The 18635-nt window shown below is 40.9% G+C and overlaps 1 pseudogene across 1 annotated transcript; it reads left to right on the plus strand.

The window, feature by feature from the left end:
• The first annotated feature begins 11614 nt into the window (after positions 1–11614).
• Positions 11615–13122, plus strand: LOC308643367 (KH domain-containing RNA-binding protein QKI-like; annotated as a pseudogene). The gene is made up of 3 exons: positions 11615–11727; positions 11949–12028; positions 12454–13122. The product of its transcript is annotated as a KH domain-containing RNA-binding protein QKI-like (transcript).
• Positions 13123–18635: the final 5513 nt, after the last annotated feature.

An 18635-nucleotide genomic window follows, 5' to 3' on the forward strand; every position in this document is an offset into this window, starting at 1 on the left:
CCATTCCCAGCTTCAACTGAGACTCCCATGTTTCCCCAAGACTCCTTACCTGCTCCAAGGGCTCTGCAGGTCTAACAGACTGCTTCGTGGTCAGGCTACTGGGCTCAAGGCCTGCTCCCAGTTGCTGCTGTTGGGGCCTCTATCACGGGCATCTACTGCCAGGTCCAGCAGCAGCAGGAGGGTCCAGTACCTGGTGGCCTACCCTGAGCCTCGTCTGCTCTCAGAGTCAGAGGTCCTTGTTGCATGGGGTCTATCCATAGAGGGGGATAGTCCTGATCCTCCTGATGGCAGTGGCTGCTACAGTATATACAGGTCCATGAGGCTCTTGGTCCTCTCCTTACCCTGGACTGGTTCTGGTCCCTGTCCTCAGCTGGCCTGATCCAGGGTCCATGGCTGTTACCCCTGGGGGTCTCCTGCAGAGAGACATCTGTCATCTGCCCTCTATGATAAGGATCCAGGGCCCAACTGCTCCTCAGGGCAGCCACCTGTCTGGCCCCATCCCTGGAGCCCTGGGTGGGGCCCTCCTGAACCACCTTTTGCATCTTTCCTTAGTTCCCCCAAGGGCATCATGGGTGTATGGACTGTCACCCAGGGGCATAGAGAGGATGTGGAAATTGGCTGAGTGCTCATTGGAACAGGAGCCCTAGAAGACTTGTTGTCAGGAGGAGGGGACAAGGCTGTGGCCCCAGGCTAGGCTCCTACACATTGCACGCTGGCCAGTTTAGACCAACCCTACCTTGGATGGGTTGGCAAAGCCTGGCCTGCTCCTGTCTGGCTCTCTCTTGAATCAGGAAAGGATTCTCCCTGCAGGGCATGATTCTGTACTCCCCCCCAAAGACAAGCAGTGGTGGTGAGATCAAGATGTTGAGTCCTTTCAGGCATAGGTCACTTTTGGGCTCCAGTTTTCTTGTCTGTAAAATGGGAGGTTATGAGCGTTAGTGAGATCAGCAGGTGTCTGATGAACACTGGTTTCCTTGTTTGCTGTCTCACTTTGGGATTCAGAACAACTCTTGGGGTATCCTTATGTAAGGGTCCGGCGGAGCGTTGGAAAAAGAGACCACAAGAGACTGACTTCATGCAATTGGCATAGGGGATTTATTAATTCAGCATGCTGAGGTTCCAGGCTCACTCAGGAAGATAGAGCAGCCTAGAGCCCAGAGCAGAGGTCAAGCAGAGCTTAAGTACACTTTTTGGAGAGGGCGGGGGGCTTTGCATACATCAGAACAAATCATCATGAGGCACGAGAAAATTGAACAACAACTCTGAGACATGATTAGTACATTCATTGGCGGGAACAGTCTGGGCAGGGGTGATTTGTCACTCCTAAGCGGGGTACACATTTAAACTGATTGGTTTTGTGGCCTGGATGCTTACATGCCGAGCTACTTGGAGCCCTTAGCTATTAAACAACCAGGGAATCAATGGAAATATTTGCTGGGCAGTTCCAGTATTGTCCTAACAGCTGCAGAGATTACAGGTTCCAGGGGTCGAAGAGGAATTTTAACAATACCTGGTCTTTTACTTTTTAGCCCAGGCCTTGCAATTTAGAAACTTTACAATGCCCGGTCTTTTACACTTTAACTCGGACTTTTGCAGCTTAGAATCAGCTTAGAAATTTTACCTTTACACTTAGGGCAAGTGTCCCTGTTTTACAGATGAGAAAACTAAGACCCAGAGAAGATGAATGTAGGGTCCAAGTTTGTTCAGGAAGTTGGGTGCAGGATGAGCTAGAAATTAGGAATGATCTTGTTCCTTGCATTTCTAGTCCTTGGTCCACCTGGAAGACTTGTGCCTGGCTCCCTGCTGAGCCAAAGTTTGAGTTCTATTAGGCACTGATGGAGGATGAGGAGGGGGATGGGCACAGGCTTAGAGTTGGGGTGCATTGAGGGAAAGGTATATTATTCATAATTTAATGGTAATAGTGATGCATTAGCACTGGCAGAGTGCTTTACACACTTTAACCCTCCCCTATTTGAAGATTAAGAAGTTGATGCTCAGGCAGTTTCCCTACTTTTGTGATGCCACAGGGCCAAGAGGCAACCAGCCTAGAGTTGTATTTTGAAGCCTGGTGTTTGAATGGCACCGGGACATTCTTTATTGATGATGACACTGTTCTCCAGATGGTGTCAGGCTGCACAGTGCATGGAAAACTCAAATCTCAGAGTCAGGCCTATGATAGCTGCTCAGTTAAACATGAGCCCAACCTGAACATGATTGAATAGAGCTTTCTTCTGCCTTACTTGTGCACTTGTGCCATTTGGGCTCCTTCACCTCTCTCTGCATTCTGATGCCCTGAAGACTGGTATACAGATGTCTGAGTTCCTTAGGACTTTGGACTTTAGATCCTGATGAGAAATCTCCCTGCTCTGATGCTCTTAGGACTGCAGTGTGGATCTGTTCTTTTGTTCTCCTCTTGCTTTTTCTGCCAGGAAATTCATTGAAAAACATTTAATGTTAATATATACATAATATTTGTACACATTTATGGGTTACAGTGTGATATTTATGTATGTGTATTCATATTTATACATATATTTAAAATGACTGGATCAGGGTCATTGGAAAATGCATTGTCTCAAACATTTATCATTTCTTGTGTGAGGAACTTTCAAAATCCTCTCTATTAGCTACGCTGAAGTATACAATGAATTGTTGTCAACCATAATTACCTTGTTATACCATAAGATCTTAAATGCATCCCTTGAAGTTCAGAACTGCAGCCCTGTGTGAATTTGTCTTGTTTTGTTTTAGCAATTATTAAATGGGCCTCCTAGGACCAACCAAGGTAAATTTTCTGAAAGACTTCTTTGAGAAGTTGCTTGGTCTGTGTTTTGAGTTATAAACTAAACAAAATACCTGCTATGTTTGGTGAAAATCAGTCTAGCCATATCCATGGCATGTGGTAATGGAAATGGGATTTCCCATTGTTGGTACAGATCATGGTTGTCAGGAAAAAATGTTAAAGGGGCCCTGCATTTCTTCATTTCTCTTGAGCCATAGTGTTGAACACCTTTATTCTGGATTGTATTACCAAGGATATTTGTAGAGTGAGCAAAGTTGGAAGGTAGAGATAGTGTTTCCCTTTGGAGCAGAGAACAGCTAGTCTTGATGTACTAAATAAAAGGTTTAGGGTGCTCAACTCATGTGCACAAATGCCACCTGACATTCTTTGCATGGCTTTGTGGAAACAGTGCAAGAAAATGCTGCTGTTTGGGCACCTGCTATTGCTGTGAGTGACAATCTCTTCTTTGTCTCTGATCTAGGAGTCTTTTGTGTTCTGCAGCGTGTGTGAAACTGTGGCTGGCTAGCATTTTAGTTTGAAAATATGGTAAGATCTCAGAACCTTCACAATTATCAATGATGATCATGAAGAGAAGGAAGAAAGAGATAAAGTGAAGGATGGTGATCATGACTGAATGATTTTGCTTAACTCATCAGATCAGGTTTCAGGGATCTCCAGGCTGGATCTTTCCATTGCACAATGTTGTTTTCTCCTTTTCTGAGGGCCATGAGTGATGTTAATAAACCCCACATGTCACTGACCTTGTAGATGCACAAGGTGGTGTAAAAGATGTCATGCAGTGCTCAGGGGACAACCCTTGGGAGTTCCCTGAGCCAGTTCAGGTTCTCTCCTGTTAGGGTGCATGTCTCACTCCTGCCTCTGGCCTTGGACTCCTCACATCCTGGGGACTGGTTGCAGGTTTCATCCTAGGAGTCTGGGCTGCACAGACCTTCCACAGCACCCCCCATATGGGCATGACTGTCTCACTACTCAGGACCCAGAAGCTGTGGTTCACCCCAGGGATTGTCCTAGGTCTCAGGGAGAAAAAAAGGGACTGTCCCTAAACATAGCATCCCCAGCTATACCATCACCCAGCCAAAACTCCCCTCCCCACCTCAAGCTCCTGCACCTGCAGCAAACGTCTCACCATAGACCACATCCTCACATGGTGGCCACACTGAGAAATTCAGAAATCTATGTCTGGCTTGATCCTGTGAAATTCTCAGGGGACTAGCAGGGGATCTCCCCAGCTGTTGCAGGTGCATCTCTAGATGCCCATACCTTCCGCTGCTCCAGACTGACATACACTGAGAGCTGAATTCTGGCAGTGACAGAGGATTCTTGGTCCAACTGGCCCTTTTCTCAGTGAAGCCTGGCTTGTCTCTCCTGGGGAAAAGGGATAGGTATGCCATTCTACTTCCTTTCCTGTCCGAAGGACTTGCTCTAGCCTCCTGCTGCCTGATTTCTACTCACAGGCCTCAGAGACTCTGCCTGTGGCTATAGGACATGCATCTTTCCTAGGCCCAGGTGTCTTCAGCTTCCTGCTGCATTTTATCCCCAATGGTTCTTCTCATGTCATGTGATTGTCCCACTACAGAGTGGAGAATTGGGGATTCTGAGGCAGAGGATGACTGAGTATTTGTCTGGGGGCATAACAATGGTTCTGAGTCTCACAATTCTCAGTTAGGTCTAGCTCTCTAGATCCAAGTCCCCTTGGAGCGGCCTCGGAGAACCTAAGAACCCTGGCACCTGTGGTGATCTTTGGCAATATGGGTAGACCCTTTCATAGCTCTCCCTCAGGTACCAGACTTACCATCCTGGCAAGGATCTTCTAGTTTCTTGTATTGATGAGTTAGTGGGGTTACAGAGAGGGAGGGTTTCTCATGTTAAGACACAGAGCATGTTTGTGTAAAGTCTGTGTCCGGGCACTTGACCAGTACAAGGCAGAGACCTAAGAGAACCAGGCATTTTATACTTGGGATGAAGTCAGCCTGGAACCCAATGGTGGTGTTTAGGGCAATTTCAATTCTTTAACTTCAAACTCTCCATCCAACTGCTTAGAATGCTCCCTGACAGAGTTCAATAGGGGGCAGCAGAGACCAACCAGGAACTGAGGACCAAAAAGAGTTGAAGCTCTTCTGCAGGGAGGAGGCCTGGTATCCAGTGGAAGGCTGCAGGGGCAGCTACAGGAGGGGGGATGCAGGGATTAGACTGTGGTTCTGCATTCTTGTTGTGTTAGCTTTCCATCATTCTAACAAACATCTGAAATAATTACCATTTTACGCTATGAATTAAAAGACAGGAGAAAAACGTTCATAGTTTGAATCAAGAATGGAAATGAGCACAAGAATGTCAGTATGCACATCATACTTGTGACAACAGCATCATATGCAAGAATAGATGAGGGTAGGAAGAGAGGGAACATGGTAATAGAACTCAGGCAGCATCATTGCAAACTATGTTGGTATTGATGTAAAGTAGTTGGTGTAAAGCATGTAGAAACCACTATGAAAATAAATGTAAAATGTAGATAAAAGGATATGAAAGGTAACCAAAGTGGTATGATGGGGAAAAAATAAACCAATTACAATGGGAGATGGTAGTGCATAAGTAAGGAACTTAAGGAAAGGTAAAACACATGTAGAAATCAGCACATTGGCAGAAGTCTGTCATTATCTAGGGTGACATTAGATGGAACACATGAGTTTTGGTTTCTCAGTACCTAAGAAGCCAGCATCTGCACAAGGTTTGACAAAATTTCTCTAAACTCTTGCTTGTGGGGAGATAGGCTTGAATTTCTTCTAACAGAAAGAAATCCCCTGGTAGCAGGAACTTGACCTGCCATGGCTTCCCATGCATTGTGAATGCCACCAATCTGAGACATAGGACAGGGTACGTTTTGGCACAACTGGCACAGAGTGAGGCTGGGCATCCTAACAACAGGCTCTCCAGTGACAGAAGATTTGGGGTCCTCTGGAGGGGGGCTGCTAGTCTGTTAATCCTTAACCAGCAAGTGTCAGTGGAAGGGCATTCAGAGGAAGCCAAGAGAGAAGCTGGGGTTACATAGGCAGAGTTCAAGAGTGAGGCCAGCCCTAGGGGCGAAAAGGAGGAGTCCAACTTCAGTCCCTGAATGGGCATCAGGAGAATATAAACTGTATCTGGGGCTGCAGTGACCAATTTCTGAGGGTCAGACTAACACAGGGTCACCCCCAGGACACAGGCAAGAGCCAAGGCACAGAGAGGACCTCACCTGGGAAATGCACTGGAGGAGGCTGATTGTATGTGTAAGCACGGAAGACCATGCTAGTTGAATTTCCTTACGGAGAATGCGCTGAGATTCAGATGAGGGAGCACAGTGTGAGAAGATGGGGCTCCTAGTATCTATTTTCTTCTCCCAGCATGACTGCATGGGCCTCCTGCTAATCTCAGGGAACTATTTACCACTGTCCAGAAGTCATCCCTGGGAAGGCTTCTCTATCCTCGGGTCTTCCAAACATGCCTGCACAGTCTTATCTGGAATTTCCTCCCACCTCCAGCCAAATTCTTACTTCAGGAATAATTTTCTATGTGGTCTTGCATGAGCAAAGGGGGCACTTGTTCGCTTCTCCCTGCATGGAGTATGGACTGTCTCCTTGAGGAGACACTCAAAGTGACACTGACTCTCACCAGCCTCAATTCATAGCCCTGAACCTGGAATACACCTTGGTTCAGAGGCAGGATCATCTCTGCTTGAGGAATCCTGACAAATTATTTTTAAGAGCTCAGCCCTAGAAACTATGACACTGATGAATTTCACAGACAATAAGGGACTTAAAGTTGTTTTGTCCATCAGGGCTGAATTCTGGTGCTTTTAGACATGCCACATAAAACATGGATGATTAAAATAAACATGGCTATTAATGGTACATTGCAGAACGAGATGTGTCAAAAACAATGTTTGAGGCTAAAATTGGTAGTAAATCCATAAAAGTATAAGTAAACAATGAATAAGTAAATGAAAAAGTGATGAATATGTTGAATAAGTAAACAGTGTATAACATGTGAAATGCTTAAAAGCATGTCAACAACAAGAGGAACATTAAATGAAATGCCAAAGAGGAAACTAAAGTCCATCTGGGAGGTACTGAGAGGACTATGAGGAATGTGAGGGTCCATGGTGACCTTATGCTGAGTCACTTGTCATCAGTGGACTCTCAGCAGGGAGCTATCCTGCCCATGGACAGGAACATGGAAGGGTAACAGACCATCTAAACTAGACCCAGATTAAAAACAAAACAAAACAAAAACAAAAACAAAAAAACAGCTCAGAAGAATTGGAAGAGTGGCAAAAGTGTCACCAACTGGAAAGTGATTACAACCATTGTTCAGGGAAGTCAAGGGTGATACTTTTCCCAAAGAAGATTGAAGAAGGTTGAATGCTGAACCTCCAACTCCTCAGAATCTTCTTTTGTCCCTACAGTTGATTTGAGTGTCTTCCTATTAGTATTATGCCCAGAGGATTCATAATTTGCATGGTGACCAAACACACACTTACCCCAAAAATCTATAGATGAATGAGAGAGGTCTCAGAGAGCCCCGCTGTGATGTGCATTTGAGGACAGAAATCAATGAAGAGAGATCTCTCACATGGGCATTCACGGACTCTTATGGTTTGGATATAGATGTCCCACAAAAGCTCATGTGTGAGACAATGCAAGAATCTTGAGAGGAAAAATGAAGAGGTTGTGAGGTGTAAATTAATCCATGGTTAATCCAATGGTATAGGTGGTAACTATATGCAGGTAGACTATGGCTGAATGAGGTTATCACTGGGGATGGGACATTGGGGTTTATATTGTGTTCTTGGTGAGCTGAGGTCTCTCTGCTTTCTGATGGTCATGACTAAAGTTGCTTTTCTTTTCCATGTCATCTGGGCCCAGAGCAATGGAGATGGCCCTATATGGACTGACACTTCTGAAAGCATGAGGGGGGAAAAATTCCTCCTCTAAATTGTTCTTGTTGGGTTTTCATCACAACAGCAACATATCTGACTAATCATGGACCAGGAAGACCATTCTATACTCAGAAAGCTGATCTATGCTGCTAAATTCTGTGGTAAATATCCAGATGCCCCATCTAGTACTACTCATTCCTTACATTAGGTAAAGTGAACAGAGTCAGATGTTCTCGTTACTGTGGATTATGAAAGAATTGAAGTGTCAGAACCATGCTGGAGGAGAATCCAAGGACATATGAACAACCTGAGCTCTCCTCTCTATGTAGTGGCTCAACAAATACACGTATGCAGGCATAAGTCACAGGATTGCAGGGCTTCACTTTTATCCTCCATGGCTAGTATAACAGAAAGCATTCCTCCTACTACCAGAAATATACATATAATCATTTTTGAGAAATAAACTGAAGCTATAAAACTTGTAACTAAAAAAGGCACCATATACCACCTGGGATAACCAGAAACTCATTCCTATATCCATATGATATCCAGGCCACATCCACTAAGATAAAATTATCCAACAAACCGCCAAAACAAAAAATGCTCATCTTTCCCCAATAAGATAATAAAATATACTTTTGACCTCAAGTATGTTAATTTCCCTCCATTTTGATATCCTGTAAGTTAAATATTGAAATATAAATTAACTTTTTTTTTCTTTTTGGTACCAGGGATTGAACCCAGGATCACTAGAGCATTGAGCCACGTCCCCAGCACTATCTTGTATTTTATTTAAAAATGGGGTCTCACTGAATTGCTTTGTGCCTTGCTTTTGTTCATGCTGGCTTTGATCTCATGATTCTCTTGCCTCAGTCTCCTGAGCAGCTGGAATTACAGGCATGTGTCACCATGCTCGGCTAAAGTTGCCTATTTTTAACACACTTATGTTACATGACACTAGGATCAGACAGAGGAAGGAAATCATATTCAAATACATTCACATTAAAATAAATATTTTCCCGAAGAATTTTATTTCCTGTGTTCATCATTGATACTTTCTTCACTCCCCATTTCTAAGTCCCTTGGCCACCAAAAAGTGCTTTGGCTAGTGTTGATCTCTACCTCGTAGTGCCAGGTGGAATGGCCCAAATCATCACTGCAGACAATATAGGTGCACCAATAGTCTTGCTGAAGTGGATTGTGTTGATTTTCTGACCTTAACTGCAGTCTAAGGAAGGAATAGAGAACATGCTTCTTTCCATGCATTGCCTCCTTATTTTGAGTCAGCAGTGGCAACCTAATTCCCCTGATTATCAAACCAATCATGTCCCAATAGCCCCAACTTGGTCTAGTGATTCCTCGTCATGAGTAGAAAAAGGGAGGCTTGGACACAGGTCACAGCAGTCATTCTTGTGTCCTCCATTTGGAACTAAGTCCTCTGCACTAGACCAATATAGGGTTGAATTACTGAAGTGGGAAGCAAACATTGTGCTAGTGAGTCACTAGTGTGTGGAGTCACTCCAAGTCCCAGGTCCTCATTCCCAGCTCCAGGAATCCTGCCTATGCCACAAACATCATCATGTATTGGATATGGGTGAAACCAGTCACCAAAGTTCATCTTTGACTCCTCAAAAGCCAGTCAACCTTTTTGTCAGACCTGGTGTTTTAGGATGTTGGGTAAATGTAAGAGTAGTAATGGCAGGAATATGGCTTGATTGCTCCCCTTTATTGGCTGTGACATAAGCATTGTGCTCAGAAGCCCCATGTTGAATACCACGATGGTGGTTAAGGTACTCACGAAGTCCATGGATAACAGTTTTGGCAGAAGCACTGCAGGCAAGGAAAACAAGCTCCCTCAAGGGTAAATGCACGTTTCACTGAGAACTAATGTCAGTCTGCCATGATGAAAGGATTAGTGTCATCAATCTGCTCTGAGGTACCTGGCTGCTTTCCATAGGAAATAACCTCAGATTAGAACTCAGGGTTGGGTTCGGCTGTTGCCACCTGGCTATAGGCAGGTCACCTCTGTGAGTGGAAATATGTTGTCATGACCACATGAATAATCTCTCCTCATGAAAGCATGGGCATTTTGTCCACGAGCTGCTTGGAAAAACATATGTGTGTCTAGGGAAGGAAGCCACCTGAGATACACCAATTGAATTAAGATCCACCTCATCATCAGGATCATTTCCTTCTCAGGTCACTCTTTGTTGAATTTGACCTGGTACCAAAATACCTTCATGCTGTTTTTGACATTGCAAACACAGAGTTTATTTTTTTACTCTAAAAGCATGATGATCAAAAAAGTCAATTAAAATCAACATTGCATTTCTATGAACACAAACATAACAACAGCAGGAGCTTGTAACAGTGAACAGTGAAAAGACTGCTTTTTTATACCCCCAAATTAGATTATTTATATAACTTCTATCTTTATATATGAATATACAACTAGTGTAACTGTTAGTGTAACTGTGCATCATGTATAACCACAAGAATGGTAAAATATATTCCATATATATATATATATATATATATATATATATATATATATATCTCCAAAACCATGCTACTGTCATGTATATCTATAAAGAAGAAATTATACTATATAGATTATAGATTTAGAAATGTTGTGTTAGTATATTACTTAAATTATGGACTTTCATAAGTTAGTTGGTCAAACTGTAGTTTTGAAACAAACATCATTTTCCTTCAAAGTTGAATTTATTCTAAAACTCATGAATCATATTTACATTATGTGGTTGTAAATACCAAAGGGTAAATGTTATTTCTGTTAACAACTCAGTGGTTAGAAAATTACCAATCATGCTTTGGTTATTTGGTTAAGGAAATCTACCTTAACAAATGTAAATGAGAAAATATAAAACAAATCAGACATTTCTGAGAAAATTTTACTGTCCAAATTAACATGTAACATATTTCAAAGAAACTACATGAGAAAAAGAATGTAAATTATATCATAAATAATGTTCATCCAATCTTTGTGGAAATGATACTTCTTTGATATAGTGAGTTATATAACATTATTAAAATAATTGTGCATGTCTTTTTAATTTTAATGTGGTTAGGAGACATTGCAGAATTAGGTTTCACTGTATTATTATTAGACATTATTGGACTGGAGCCATCAGGTAGCAGTAGTGTCACACTCACCTTGTACCCAAAGCCTCATCTCCACCCATGGGACATACATGGGACTCCTGGGAGAGTGTCTGGTACTGGAAACTTGTAGATATGGGGCCTTTACCATGTGCCCATGCAGAGTATTGGGAGGGAGTCTTGCTCTTGCTCCTTCCCAGATGCAAATTATCCACTATGCTGAGCCTCCTTGACCTTCTGACTGGAAACCACACAGTTATGGCCTCATGTTCAAGTGATGACTGATGTTGTTTTGTACCTACCAGCAACAGGCTTTGCACCATGAGCTGTAATTCAAAAGGTGTGCAATTCTCTACAGCAGGTGACATGACTGTTCCCAAACTCCCATGGTCTACATTAGCATTCTTCTGTGGGGCTTGCCCTAAACAGCAGATTTTGTCTCCTATCACAAGTTCTCTATTAGCACACATCTGGGGATAAGATTGTCCATACAGCTGGGCCACCAGAAACACTGTGGCGTATGTCACTATATCTCCTTATAGTGTAATATATACACATTCCTCAACTTTCACTGTAGTTTATAGACAAGCCTCCATGGGGCTCAGCCCTGTGCTCAGAGCAGGGGCCAGTGCAGAGAGGCACACTGAGTCCTCAGCAGACAGTGCCCACGGGTTGCCCCTGCCCTTTCCTCCTGTCTGGTGCTGGTGTCATGGCATTGGGTGAAGTGATCTGTGGAGTCTGGAATATGGTCAGGGGAAGTGGTAATCCCAGATAACCTGATGCAGCTGGTGAAGGACAAGGAGCTCTTGAGCAGCCTGTCCAAATTCTACAGGATCTTCAGCCACTTCCAGCAGTTGACAGAGGAAGAAATTAGCAGAGTACCTAAAGACAGGTACACACAATAAATGGCCATACAAAAAAGAAAAAGAGTGCAAAACTGCCTGATTATGTGGGAACTATTGTTCAGTTATGAGAGAAACTAAATGTGTCTGTAAAAGAATATTCAGATTTTTGCGACTAAAAAAATGGTGTGACCACTTTGGAAAGCAGATTGGAGATTCCTTAGAAAACTTTGAGGGAACCACCATTTGACCCAGCTTTCCCACTCCTAAGTGTATACGCAAAAGACTTAAAACCAGCACACCATAGTAATGCAGTGACATCAGTGATCATAGCAGCTGAATTCACAGTAGGTAATCCATGGAAACAACCTAGTTGCCCTTCAACAGCTGAATGTATAAACAAACTGGTACATATGCAGAGTGGAATATTACTGAGCCTTAAAGAAGAATGAAATTATAGCATTGGCAGGTAAATGGACAGAGTTTGAGGCTATCATGGAACAAAATAAGTTCCAAATATATTCTCTGATAAGTGGATCAGGTCCATAATATTCTGGGGGAGAGTCAAGGAAAGAATGAGAAATTTTGGATTGAGCAGAGGAGAGCAGGTTGAGGGGAGGGTGTGTGGGGGTGAGATGGTGGAATGAGAAAGGCATTACTACCTTTTGTATGGTATGATTTAACAAATGGAGTGACTCTGCATCATGTACAACCAGAGAAATGAAAAGCTGTGCTCTATTTGTGTAAAAAAAATTTCAAAAAATTTAAATATCTAGATTTTAATTTTCTTGGTAGGAACTTTGGCCCCAGAGGATTTACAGCTAAAGAGCTTGAGACAGAAAATGGATGTAAGACAATGGCCTGAGGCAAAGGCTCAGTAAGAGATAAAGCGAAGGAGGAGCAAATAGAACAAACTGAATCGGGGGCATATACATGAAGATTCAGATGTACTAATCACTGTAGAAGATGCTCAGAATAGAGCAAAGAAAAACTAAAGACAGCAGTTATGAGCTTCTGATTCTGAATGACACCTGCAGAGGTGCCAACATGAAATCACCAACCTTGCCTTTTCTCTGGTGGCAACAGCCCAGCTGCTCCAAGGATCATACCTGGGGCTGCACCTTTTCTCTCACCAGTGACCCTGAGTACTCGTCTCCAGCTGACCCTACCATAATGCCTTTGATCAGACAAATACAGACCTCTGTCATGCCAAAAGGAACTCCTCACACTACTGCTGTGATTGTCCCTCCAGGGCCACAGGCTCGGTTGATCTACACACCCTACAAATACCTGACATGTTGGCATCAGCCACTTCAGTCCTTGAGTACCCTATTGAACTGAATGGTGTGTGAGGTGCAGTGTCTACCAAAGTTCGAAGGCACAATATGTGTCTCCATCCTTTCCAAAGGATTGTGACTGAAGGTGGAGCTGACACTGGCAACTAACCTATGAACTTCTATCTCTGAACTCTTTGCCCAATAATGACCTGACATCCTGCCTGCTGATCACTTAAGTGATCATTGCCTTTGCTTTCCTGTGGTCAGTGCAGCAAGATGAGGGACTTGTTTGTTCATTTGTCTTACCATCTAGGCAAACAAAATACAAATAAAACATTGTCTTCCAGCTCAGCTTTTTGTCCACCAACTCCACCCCTGTGTGGATGAAAGTGGTTCTAGAACCTGTACTGAATAATAGTAAATATTAGGGACCAAATGATTCCAAGCACTGATCATCTTTCAATGTCTACCCCAAGAGACTGGTAAGAAGGCTTCCACGGGAGACATATGGCCCTTGACTACACAGTGACAGAGGGAGTAACAGTGAAAGAGTTCTAGGAAACTTTTCTTCTCATAGAAAAGTCACACTCTCTCTGAATGAACTGTGTGCTGATGCAACATTCATGAACTTGGTCAGGCAAGTCTTGGTGAAGTGATTTGAAAAGTATTCAAATTTCATGTACTGTTCAGTCACTACAGTGCCCTACAAGGGCAGAAGGTGCATTTTTTAAAATACATTTCCTCTCATATCTGAAGTATACGAAGATTATGCCATGAGAGAAAAACTTAAGAAGATGTTTTAAAAGTAATGCAAAGAACAAAAGTCCAAAAAAATGATTTTTTAAAAAATTTCAGAGTTATTTAAGAGCTAAAATTTAAGAGTTATTGGGATTGAAGAAGGCTTAGAGGACCAAATCACAGGAATATATGATCTATTCAATGAAATAATACCAGAAATATTTCCAAACATGAAGAATAAATTGGAAATCCAAATTCAAGAAGCCTACAGGATGCCAAATGTACAAAATCACAACAGAGTCACATCAAGTATAATGAAAATGCCCAACATACAGAATAAGGAGAGAATTTTAAAAGCCACGAGAAAAAGGAATAAGATTACATATAGGGGAAAACCAATTGGGATAATGGCAGATTTTTCAACCCAGACCCTGAAAGCTAGAAGATCCTGGAACAACATATATCAAGCTCTGTAAGATAATTGGTGCCAACCAAGAATCTTATATCCAGCAAAATTAAGCTTTAGATTTGAAAATGAAATAGGAACCTTCCATGATAATCATAAGTATTTATAACTGGACAACTGGTGCTACAAAACATCCTTGGCAAAAGATTTCATGAACAGGAAATGAAAAACAGCAATGAAAATCAACAGAGGGAGGTATGCAATAAAGGAAAAAACTAATCAAACAGGAAAACCAAGTCAAGTAAAATAACAAAAATAAACAAATATGGCTGGAAATACAAACCATGTCTCAATAGTAACCCTAAATGTTAATGGCTTATACTCAACAACAACAACAACGAAAAGACATGGGTTGCAGATTGGATAAAATAAAAGACCCAACAATATGCTGCCTGCAGGTAACTCATCTGATATGAAAAGACATATACAAACTAAAAGTAATAGGTTTGGAAAAATCATACCACTCACATGCACTGTGTAAGGAAGCAGGGGTTTCCATACTCATATGAAATAAAGTAGACTTCAAGTCAAACTTAATCAAAAGGGATAAATATGGACATTACGTACTGCTCAAGGAACCCTACGCCAATAAACCATAGCAATCATAAGTATATATGCCCCAAACATTGGTGCAGCTATGATCATCAAACAAACTCTTTTCAAGTTCAAGAGTCAAATTGACCACAACACAATAATCTTGGTTGACTTTAACAGACCTCTCTCACCACTGGATAGATCTTCCAAACATAAGTTGAATAAAGAAACTATAGAACTCAATAACACAATCAATAACTTAGACTTAACTGACATATATAGAATATTTCAACCTGCACCAAGTGCGTACACTTTCCTGTCAGCAGCACATGGATCCTTCTCTAAAATAGAACATATAATGTGCCACAAAGCAACTCTTAGCAAATACAAAAAGTTAGAGATACTACCATGCATTTTATTGGATGATAATGGAATGAAATTGGAAATCAACAACAAAATAAAAAACAAAATTTTCTCCATCACTTGGAGCCTAAACAATATGCTACTTAATGAACAATGAGTTCCAGAAGACATCAAGGAGGAGATTAAAAAATTCTTAGAAGTAAATGAGAACATAGACACAACATATCAAAATCTCTGGGACACTATGAAAGCAATACTAAAAGGAAAATTCATTGCATGGAATTCATTTCTTTAAAAAAAAGTCAAAAAATATATGACCTCACACTACATCTCAAAGCCCTAGGAAAAGAAGAACAAATCAGTAGCAAAAGCAGAAGAAGACAAGAAATAATTAAAATTAGAGCTGGAATCAATGAAATCAAAACAAAACAACAATTGAAAAAATTGACAAAACAAAAAGTTGGTTCTTTGAAAAAATAAATAAAATTGATAGACCCTTAGCCACGCTAATGAAGAGAAGAGAGAGCTCAAATTACCAGCATACGTGATGAAAAAGGTAATATCACAACTGACACTACAGAAATACAGAGGGTCATTAGAAATTATTTTGAAATCTTAAACTCCAATAAAATAGAAAGCATTGAAGGCATTGACAGATTTCTTAAGTCATATGATCTGCCCAGATCAAGTCAGGAAGATATAAACAATTTAAACAGACCAATATCAAGTGAGAAAATAGAAGAGGCCATCAGAGGCTTACCAACCACGAAAAGCCCAGGACCGGATATTTACCCAGGCAAGTTCTACAAGTCATTTAAAGAAGAACTAATACCAACACTCTTAAATTTATTTCAGGATATAGTAAAATAGGCAGTCATTCCAAACTCATTTTTTGACGCCAATATCACCCTGATCTCCAAACCAGGCAAAGACACATAAAAAAAGAAAACTTTAGACCAATATATCTAATGAACATAGATGCAAACTTCTCATTAAAATTCTGGCAAATCTAATACAAAAACATATCAAAAAGTTTGTGCACCATGATCAAGTGGGATTCATCCCAGGGATGCAAGTTTGGTTCAACATACGGAAATCAAAAAATAGAACACACCACCATTAATAGACTTAGAGGTAAAAATCATATGGTCACCACAATAGACACAGAAAAAGCATTTGACAAAATACAACATCCAGTTAAGTTCAAAACACTAGAAAAACTAGGGATAACAGGAACATATCTCAATGTTTTAAAGGCTATCTATACTAATCCTCAGGCCAACATCATTCTAAACAGACAAACATTGAATGCATTCCCTCTAAAATCTGGAACAAGACAGGAATGCCCTCTCTCACCACTTCTATTCAACATAGTTCTTGAAACAATGGCCAGAGCATTTAGACAGATGAAAGAAATTAAAGGGATACACATAGGAAAAGAAGAACTTAAATTAGCACTATTTGCTGACAATATGATTCTGTACCTAGAAGACCCCAAAAACTCCACCAGAAAATTTCTAGAACTAGTCATTGAATTCATCAAAGTACCAGTATATAAAATCAAAACCCATAAATCAAAGGCATTTCTATATATCAGTGACAAATCCTCTAAGAAGGAAATGAGGAAAAGTACCCTATTCACAATTACCTACAAAAATAAGATAATTGGGAATCAACTTAACAAAAGAGGTGAAAGATCTGTATAATAAAAACTACAGAAGCCTAAAGAGAGAAATCAAAGAAGACCTTACAAGATGGAAAGATCTACCTTGTTCTTGGTTAGGCAGAATTAATATTATCAAAATGACTATACTACCAAAAACACTATACAGGTTTAATGCATTTCTCATCAAAATTCCAATGGCATTCCTCATAGAAATAAAAAAATCAATCATGAAATTCATATGGAAAAATAAGAGACTCAGAATAGCTAAAGCAATCCTTAGCAGGATAAGTGAAGCAGGTGGCATCACTATACCAGACCTTAAAGTATACTACAGAGCAATAGTATCAAAAACAGCATGCTATTCACACCAAATCAGTCTTGTAGACCAATGATAGAGAATAGAGGACACAGAGACTAACCCCCCAAATTACAATTATCTTATATTTTAAAAAGGTGCCAAAAACATGCACTGGAGAAAAGAGAGCATCTTCAACAAATGGTACTAGGAAAACTGGAAACCCATATGCAACAATATGAAATTAAACCCTTATCTTTTACCATGCACAAGACTCAACTCAAAATGGATCAAGAACCTAGGAATGAAACCTGAAACTCTGTGCCTAATAGAATAAAAAGTAGGCCCTAATCTTCATCATGTGGGATTAGGCCCCAACTTCCTTAATAAGACTCCTATAGCACAAAAATTAAAAGCAAGAATCAATATATAGGATAGAATCAAACTAAAAAGTTTCTTGTAAGCAAAAGAAACAATCTGTAAGGTGAGCAGAGAGCCTACATCCTGGGAGCAAATTTTTACCCCTCACACATCAGATAGAGCACTAATCTCTAGGATATATAAAGAACTCAAAAAGCTAAGTACACACACAAAAAAACTCAAATAACCCAATCAACACATGGGCCAAGGACTTGAAAAAACACTTCTCAGAAGAGGATATATAATCAATCAGCAAATATATTTAACAAATGCTCATCATCTATAGCAATTAGAGAAATGCAAATCAAAACTACTCTAAGTTTGGGCTGGGGATGTGGCTCAAGCGGTAGCGCGCTCACCTGGCATACTTGCAGCCCGGGTTCGATCCTCAGCACCACATACAAACAAAGATGTTGTGTCCCCCAAAAACTAAAAAAATATATACATTAAAATCCTCTCTCTCTCTCTATCTCTCTCTCTCTCTCTCTCTCTCTCTCTCCCTCTCTCTCAAAACAACTACTCTAAGTTATTATCTCACTCCAGTCAGAATGGCAGCTATTATGAAGACAAACAACAAAAATGTTGGCAAGGATGTGGAGAAAAATCTACACTCATACATTCCTGGTTGGACTGCAAATTGGTGCAGCCAATATGGAAAGCAGTATGGAGATTCTTTGGAAATCTGGGAATGGAACCACCATTTGACTCAGGTATCCCTTCTCCTTGGACTATACCCAAAGGAATTAAAAACAGCATACAACAGGGACACAGCCACATCAATGTTTATAGCAGCACAATTCACAATAGCTAAACAGTGGAGCCAACCTAGAAGCCCTTCAGTGGATGAATGGATTAAAAAATGTTGCACAACATGGATCCTTCTCAAAAATAGATCATATATTATGTCACAGGGCAACTCTTAGACAATATGAAGGAGTAGAGATAATACCATGCATCTTATCTGATCATAATGGAATGAAACTGAAAATCAACAATAAAAGAAGGAAGGAAAAATCATGCATCACTTGGAGAATGAACAATAGGTTACTGAATGATCAATGGGTTATAGAAGACATTAAGGAGGAAATTAAAAACTTCTTAGAGTTAAATGAAAACACAGACACAACATATCGGAATCTATGGGACACATTGAAAGCAGTTCTAAGAGGAAAATTCATTGCTTGGAGCTCATTCCTTAA

Source organism: Spermophilus citellus (genome assembly GCF_964194105.1).
Source record: "Spermophilus citellus genome assembly, chromosome: 3".
Lineage (NCBI taxonomy): Eukaryota > Metazoa > Chordata > Mammalia > Rodentia > Sciuridae > Spermophilus > Spermophilus citellus.